Below are 8,814 nucleotides of genomic sequence, written 5' to 3' on the forward strand. Positions count from 1 at the left end.
ATCACCCAAGATGGTGATAAGCTCATGATGCCAATAAATGGTAAGTTCTTAAAAAAGTATTATCCCTAGTACATTCGCGATAACCTATTTAACGGAAAGTTTCTGGAGAATGCTATGCATGGTATTCTTAAGGATAACCTGAGATCAGTTGATTATTCAAGTTGAAGGCCAGTCATTTGAATAATTCATTCTTAATCATGAATAAAAAGTGATTAAAAACATCCTACTATAGCTATTTAATCATTTTCAAGATGATTAAAACCCTCCCACCGTAACTTTCCGAGCACTCTTTCGTTGAGATGAGATTCAATGATCTCATTCGATCAATCTTCCTACATGAAACTCCTATGATGTAATTGTGAAGTGCTTGATGATTCACGTTCCTCCACCACAAAGTTCCTCACTGATCAAATTAACTGACAGTGGGTCCACCAAAATTCTTTCGGCTGCATCCATCTAAACTCCCACTTTGTGGGTACACTTAACAATCCCAATGTTAAAATCCTAACACGGTACTCAAAAATTGAAGTTGCTGATTCTTGGCAATTAGCAAGCCTCTTTTATGTTAAGTCCCTATTGCTTGACGCTAAAAACCCCCACCGAGTGATTTGTACAAGTCAACATTCCCACTGTTATTTTTACCCCACTCTAACTACTTGTTTGGTGAAACCTTCCTATAGTTAGGACCAAAGCCAAAATCTCCTCTCGATTCCTTCTATAAATGAGAGGTCCACTTTCAGAAATCGGACTTCCCTTTCGATAAATGAAAGGCCTCCGCCCAAGTTAAATGATCAAACTTATAAAAGTTAGGTTCATCTCAATAACCTTCACCTGGTCAAACCATTAAACAGTTAGGACCATAATCAGAACTCCTTTTCGATAAATGAAAGGCTTCCACTCTTTCCCATTAAATGGTTAGGACCACAATCAGAACTCCTTATCGATAAATGAAAGACTTTTGCTCTTTTCCCTTCGGTCAGTTCTATAAAAGTTAGGGCTAAAGTCAGAATTCTATCTCGACAAATGAGAAATTCATTTTCAGATTAGGTAACCAATATTATAAAAGTTAGGGTTATCTGGATCTCTTTGATTTTCAGAGTGGAGATCTCACTCTTAGTTTTACCTTTCAGATTCTCAAAGTGAAGATCCCACTTTGAATTTCTTTTACAGCAGGAGATAGAATATAAAAATTTTTCTCTCCAGTATCGGGTTCATCTTTACCCGAGAAAAAGACCTGAGGGTAGAATATAAAATTCTTCCTCTCTAGCATGGGGTTCATCATTGCCCCAAGAGAAGACACAATCTCTCAACATCAACAATACATGACTCACATGCATGGGGAACTTTATCTCGACTCCTAAACAAAGATAAATCTATGCCTAACACGAGTTGCGGATTAGTCTTTCATTGTGAAAAAGACACCAGAATTCATTTTGGGGGACTTTATCTTGATCCCAAAATAGAAATAAGTTTGCATCTAACACCTGTTGTCAGGCAACACAATCCCGAGAATATGGCAAAGCCCACGTAGTCGACATCATGGCAGGTTATTATTAATAATGCTGGAATCCATGCCTTACATGCATGGGGTATTTTATCTCGATCCCTAATTAGAGAAAAACCTATAACTAATACACGTTGTCGGTTAGTCTTTCACCGTGAAAAAGACACCAGAACTCATTCTGGGTAATTTTATCTCAATCCCCAAACAAAGTTAATTCTACGCCTAACACGCGATACTGGTTAGTCTTTCACTGCAAAAAAGACACCAGAATTTATTCTAGGGGACTTTATCTCGATCCCTAAATAGAGATAAGCCTGCATCTGACACATGTTGTCGGGTAGCCTATTCCCATAACAATGGAAAAGTCTATGTATTCAATAACATAGCACTAAGAGAGTTAACTCTCTTAGCATAACGTTATATGTGAAACGAACATAGACAATTCACGTGCAAGCCCGATTCAAATGGTAATAGATAAAGGCAAATCAAATCCATTAAGGGCTGAGGGTTAGCCAAAAACCCTAGGTCTATGCCTAACACGCGTTGCTAGGTAGCCTATTCATATAACAATAGCAAAGTTTACGTATTCAATATGGTAGCACTAAGAGAGTTAACTCTCTTAGCACAACTTTATATGTGAAATTGACTCAGATAATTCACATGCTAGCCCGATTCAAATGATAATTGATAAAGAAAAATTAAATCCGTTGAAACCTGAGGGTTTACCAAAAATCCTATAAGTATTTTGATTGTTTCCTCCACATGGAATAAAATCATAATAAAAAGAAATATGCTAAAGAAAAGACTTTGTTTTCACAATGAGGTCAAATAAAAAAATAGGGAGATACAAAAGTGGCGCTACCAATCCAAATATATCTTACAGCCACGAATTTGAACTTCCAACGTAGAGGTCTCATTCTCATAAGAGTCCTCGAGCTTAGCCTGCAACTCAGCCCAGGCAAAATCTTCAGTAGCGTCGAATACACTTGAAGCTTCACTTTTTAATTGGGCTAGCTTTTCCTTCGCTAGCTCTAACTTCTCTAGTACCTGTCTTTGAGAGTCTTCTGCATTGGCTAATTTGCCCACGAGAACGACGCAAGAATCTTTAGCATGCTTTAGGGCCTTCTCAAGATCAATGATTTTCTCGTCGACCGAGGCCAAAGAGCTAAGCAATTCAGTCATGCTCTTGTCTTTCCTCGAAAGAACTGCTATCATCTACATGATATAACTCTCCTACGTCTGAAGCTCATCCCCAAGGGACATCCGGGTGTCACACCACTTCTTCAGCTGAGACTCCAACCGAGTAGCAACATATAAAGAAGCACCTATAGCCTGTAGTTCCCCCAGCTGTCGGAACTCAAGCCCTCGCGTGACGAAGTGTTTAGTGAGAAGATTAGCCAAATCGGAGTATCTTGCCTCCCTGAGCATCGTCATATAATGATCAAGAGACCGCTTGAACATATGGAAAGAATACCCTCAATCAAAGATCTTTTGAATCATTCTGCTCACAAAAGAAATGAAATGACTGAGATCCACTCAAAAAATCTCCTTGCTTGGATCAATATCTCTCAGTAAAGCCATTAAAAGCTCATATGGAGATGTGGGAAGCTCTATAAAAGAAAGGAGAAATATTACATTCTGAAATATCAGCTAAAAATTCAAAGCAAGTTATAAAGTAGAGCTTACTAATGCCCACTAGAGTACCCTTCAGCTTGGCGTCCTATGCTGGACCCTACCGGCCTAACCTCGGGAATCACTAGAGTGGTGGTAGATACGACAGTTGTCAAAGTACCGGCTTCTTTAGCTAGTCTCGCTACTGGGACTGTAGGACTATCCCCTATAATGATAGCTTCTGTAACCATCGGATCTGAAGGAACAATAGCCTCAAGCTGAGAGGTAGGTAGCTGGGCTACGGCCATGGCCACCTCTAATAGTGGGAAGCTAAGATTCTTAGGCTAATCAGATGCATCGGTGATTATAGCTACATCATCTCCACTGGCTGGTCCTACAATCAAAACTCCCTTGTGGTTACGTAAGACCTGACAAACGAGTTACGGTAAAGTTGCAATAATAATTCCTACATGCGGATGAACCAACCTCTATGCGTGGTCCTATAACTTCATGATGGGCTTGCTCCGATAACATATCATCGAGCAACATATCATCAGCCTTAGAGGAGCTAGTTAGATTGAATGCATGCCCACCCAACTCCTCGATGTTAGCATCATGAAGGGTTTAATCCTCAGTGAAACCCTTCAAAATCAGAATGAGTAGAAATCGGACTCACCCTCTGTGGTTGCATCAACTTCCCTAGTCTCCGCACTCGGGCCTTTTCCCTTCATCTTCTCTAAAAGAGCATGAAGCATAGAAATGATTAGTTGATCCACGGATTCAGAATCGTTCAATTCTCATAATTTCCATTTGAATGCGGTATTACCGGTATTAGATATACCTGGGTTAGAAATCCTCGTGGCTGGATCAAGCTCACCAACATCAACACCCTTACCAGCCCTAGCACATACAAGCTCTTCACTAATAGCCTCACACATCTGCTACATGAAGCCCTGGCATTTGAAGTGAGCAAAGTCAAAAAAGAGAGGGTCGTACGCAAATACACCTCCCTCGCAGCCCCGTGAGAGCACAGAATGTGATTAGGTCCGAAGAATTCGCAAGTAAAATGATCAAAGGATACGCAAAGGTGAGACGTTACCTTCTCCGTTGGTAGGTGTGTTTCCAAATGACGCAGCCTCAAAAGCACGTGGATCAATAGATGAATTGTGCACTATTTTCTTCTGCTTTAGGGATCGAGCCTCCTTGTGAATAGTAGGTACCTCCTACCCAAACTTGACATGTGAATTGAGATCTCGTGTGAAGTAAGGGGCGAGGCTCTTCTTCTTCAACAGCTTCAATTGGAAGGACATTTGTCATTTTGTTAGGATAGTGAATAAAGCCTATTGCCTCAACTTCTTTGAAGTCGTAGGAGGCTTAAAAAAGCAAATAGATGAACCTAGCAAATGATCACAATATTCGTAAGTGATACGAGTCGCCATGCGAGCATCCTTTGGTCGCAGAATTACCAAAAAGTGGCTTGAGAAGATGACAACTAAAACACCAGAACAATTCAGTTTGGCGAAGGAAAATACCTTCTCTAGATTATGAAGAATGAAAGATTATAATCTCTCCCTCACAATCTCACTAGAATCGAGAACAACCTATCAATTCTCTCCAAACCCTAATACAAAGATTAGAATCTCTCTCTGATCTAAGATCATAAGCTCATCCTCACAATCTAAACCCTAATCCTTTTGATTAGGATCTCACTTAGACCTAAAACCCTTTAGATCTACATCTTGGCCTCTCCTCCTTTCTTTTGATTCTAAGATCATAAGCTGATGTTTAGAAACCCTAAACAACCTTTATATAGGCGTACAAACATAGATGGCAATCTGGTAAAAAACCAAGCTCAATACCAACAGGAATTCGTGCGAACAGAAACCCAAACAAACCAGGAAAACTCTGATGAGTCGACTCATGACCTCATATGAGTCGACTCATAATTGATGAGTCGACTAGTCAGAGACTTTTGACAAAATGGCTGGGTTTTGTGAGTCGACTCATGACAGGCATGAGTCAACTCAACCTGATGAGTCGACTCATGTACATGTATAAGTTGACTCACGAGCTAAAAACTAGATACTTCGAATCTGCTGCTCGTTGTATTGTTTCACGCTTCCACCTGCATTCCACTGTACTGATTGACACCTCTATTCTCATGCTATCATGAGAATCATCTATCCTCAAGCTTCCATGATGATCGTTAAGTTCTAAAGAGAAGATACACCCGTATCATGCTTTGATTCTTCATTCTTCTAACTCGCTTCACGCTCCATCCTGTGCTCTATCGTATCGCTTCACACCACTATTCGCAAGATATCATGAGAATCACCTATCCTCAAGCTCCCATGAGGATCACTAAGCTCCCGAAGCAGATAAGAAGATACACTCGTATCATTGCTCCCCTCTTTAAGAACTTGAAGTCCCTTTCAAGTTTAGAACTTTTGCTGAGGGAACTCTCGGGCCCCTCCATCTTTATGGCCTTCAATCGTCTTCTTCTTCCTTAATCTCTAAACTCCTTCTAATGAAAAGGATCTCACCTAGCTTCTTGTATTGCGATCGAGTCAGGACCATACACAGGATGCCTCCTTCGGAGGATCTTATTGCTCTGATACTAACATGATACGAGTCGTCGTATGAGCACCCTTTGGTCGCGGAATTACCAAAAGGTAGGTTGAGAAAAAGACAACTAAAACACAAGAACAATTCAGTTTGGCGAAGAAAAATACCTTCTCTAGATTATAAAGAACAAAAAATTACAATCTCTCCCTTACAATCTTACTAGAATCGAGAACAACCTCTCAATCCTCTCTAAACCCTAATACAAAGATTAGAATCTCTCTCTGATCTAAGATCATAAGCTCATCCTCACAATCTAAACCCTAATCCTTTTGATTAGGATCTCACTTAGACCTAAAACCCTTTAGATCTACATCTTGGCCTCTCCTCCTTTCTTTTGATTCTAAGATAATAAGCTGATGTTTAGAAATCTTAAACAATCCTTTATATAGGTGTACAAATGTGGATGGCAATCTAGTAAATAACCAAGCCTAAAATCAATAGGATTTCGTGCGAACAGAAATCTAAATGAACCAGGAAAGCTTCGATGAGTCGACTCATGAACAGTTATGAGTCGACTCATGACCTCATATGAATTGACTCATAACTGATGAGTCAATTGGTCAGAGACTTTTGACAAAATGGCTGGGTTTTGTGACTCATGACAGACATGAGTCGACTCAACCTGATGAGTCGACTCATGTACATGTATGGGTCGATTCACGAGCTGAAAACTAGATTCTTTGAATTTGCTGCTCGTCGTCTTATTCCACGCTTCCACCTGTATTCCACTGTACTAATTGACACCTTTATTCTCATGCTATCATGAGAATCATCTATCCTCAAGCTTTCATGAGGATCACTAAGTTCAAAAGAGAAGATACACCTGTATCATGCTTTGATTCTTCGTTCTTCTGACTCGCTTCACGCTCCATCCTGTGCTCCACCGTATCGCTTCACACGACTATTCTCAAGATATCATGAGAATCACCTATCATCAAGCTCCCATGAGGATCACCAAGCTCCCGAAGCAGAGAAGAAGATACACACGTATCTGTAAGTGATCTGGAGGAAAAGAAGGACTCAGATAGACCTGGCTTGACAGCCTCCATATCACCCTTAATCCCAATATCTCCGCCATTTCCGATGTCTTCTTCCGGGGTCTCCTCTTCGTCATCAGTGGGAAGGATATCCTCCTCATTCTCCACCATTTGTTTGCCTTTGCCAGAGGGTTTGGCAGGATTCTTCGCCCGCTTCCCCGGAAGCTTAGTGTCACAGACGGTCTTAGTGGTGGCCCTAACCTATTCTTCACCTTCCAACTCTGTAATGCGCGTCAACCTTACAGGCTCATTCACAGCGATAAGCCACTTGCAGTAGAGAAAAGTAAGTTGTGTCTTACACCCAGTCATGGGGAGGGTGAAATTAGCGTCTGTGCAACCAGTCACACTCCAAACCCATGCTCGGGCACCATCTATAAGACTGCTTTTAGTCCTCAATCCTCGGTTCGGATTCCCGACATACAGTTTGTTGTAACCAAACTAACGAGTGAACCGACATGGTAGGTAAGGCTCTATGTGACAACATTCCTTCACTCGAAGGACAAGATATTCAGGCTGAATATTCACCAGCCTCCGAAAGCAACCCACATCAAGAGAAGTCTGACCTGACCCTTGCTTTTCTTCATCAATCAACAGATCATTATAATGACTAGAGAAACGAGGGAATCACGACTTCTGGCATGACAGACCAGCACTCTAACCAACTGAGCTATTGAAGAATTCCCAACATTTGTGGATGTGAAGCTCTTTCCTTGCCTCGAGGAAACCTTTAGCTACCCACTTGCTCTCTTCTAATAACTACAGGAGGGGAATGGAAGGATCTGCAATGCTCGGTGCTGACATTAGGTTAGGACAATGGAGAACAAGCAACATCATCAAATAGGTGTACAGAAGCTAAAACTTGACAAGAGGTATCTCAACCGACGGCTTGCGCCCTACTTGTGTAAAGCCAATGACTAGATACCTAAGCCCGTAGTGTGTATTAGCAACCATTGCCGACCATAAGCAAGCTGGATAATAGGGAAGAGAACCACAACCTATAAGGTAGTGGAGAGCTAATATGGTATGCCACAAGAAGAGTCATCGGCCGAATCCGCTTCTGGGCATGCCACAAGAATTTCTAGAATTTGGTCCCCTCTAGAAACTTTCCCTCGGCAGTAGAAGTAGTGTATGATTGGGCACCTATCCTCTCGATCAGGTTATTGATCTCTGAGGGAGTTAGAGAAGTTAACTCACAAACTGCTTCACCAGACTCACAAACTGCTTCACCAGAACTATCCTCTAACTGCTGGAACAGGTAGTCGGTGAATTGTTTCAGGCTTAGCATGGTAATGTCTTCTTCGCAAGAATGCCTACGCTAGATAAAGCCATCTAATAATGACATACTAGATCCCACAACGTGTCGTAAATATTGGGAGAGGCTTTCTCCAATTACCTCAGCTGTCGGTTTAAAGGGAATACTCATGATATGGATAATCGCCCATAGGAAGTCTAGAAACCTTCTACATCTCATGAAGAGCCAACCCAAACTCTCCATTACGAGTCAAAAAAGTGTTGGTGTCAGGGTTATAAAGCTCCAACAATGCCAAGAAATGGTGTTTGCAGATCTGCAATCAGTACATACTGGCGTGTATTGGTGTGTGTAATTCGTTATTCTTCAACTCATTACCCTAGCGTCTAAGAACATAGCTCATCATACTGGTCCACCACTTCATTGTCGATGAGTGCGCTCATCCATAACACCTGTAACCTATCAGAGGGAGTTCCCTCCTAAGTTTGGCAAGTCAATTCCTTACCGTGTTGGCGAGTATCGACAGCTCATCCAGCAATGCTTTATCAGGTCCCTAAATATCGGGTTGGAGACCATGAATAAAGTCCCACCCATCAGAACCCAGGTCTTTTGATAAGTAATAAACCCATAATGGACTTACTCATGATCATCTGTGAGACACCAAGGCATCACCCGAGTCACGGCTTGCATCCTCAAATGTGCAAGTGTATATTGACGAGGAATAAAGGGAATATGTAGCAAACTCTTGCCATCTTCGTTCAACCAATGCTCATCCCCAAGAGTCAATG

The sequence above is a fragment of the Asparagus officinalis genome, chromosome 4 (genome assembly GCF_001876935.1).
Source record: "Asparagus officinalis chromosome 4, Aspof.V1, whole genome shotgun sequence".
NCBI lineage: Eukaryota > Viridiplantae > Streptophyta > Magnoliopsida > Asparagales > Asparagaceae > Asparagus > Asparagus officinalis.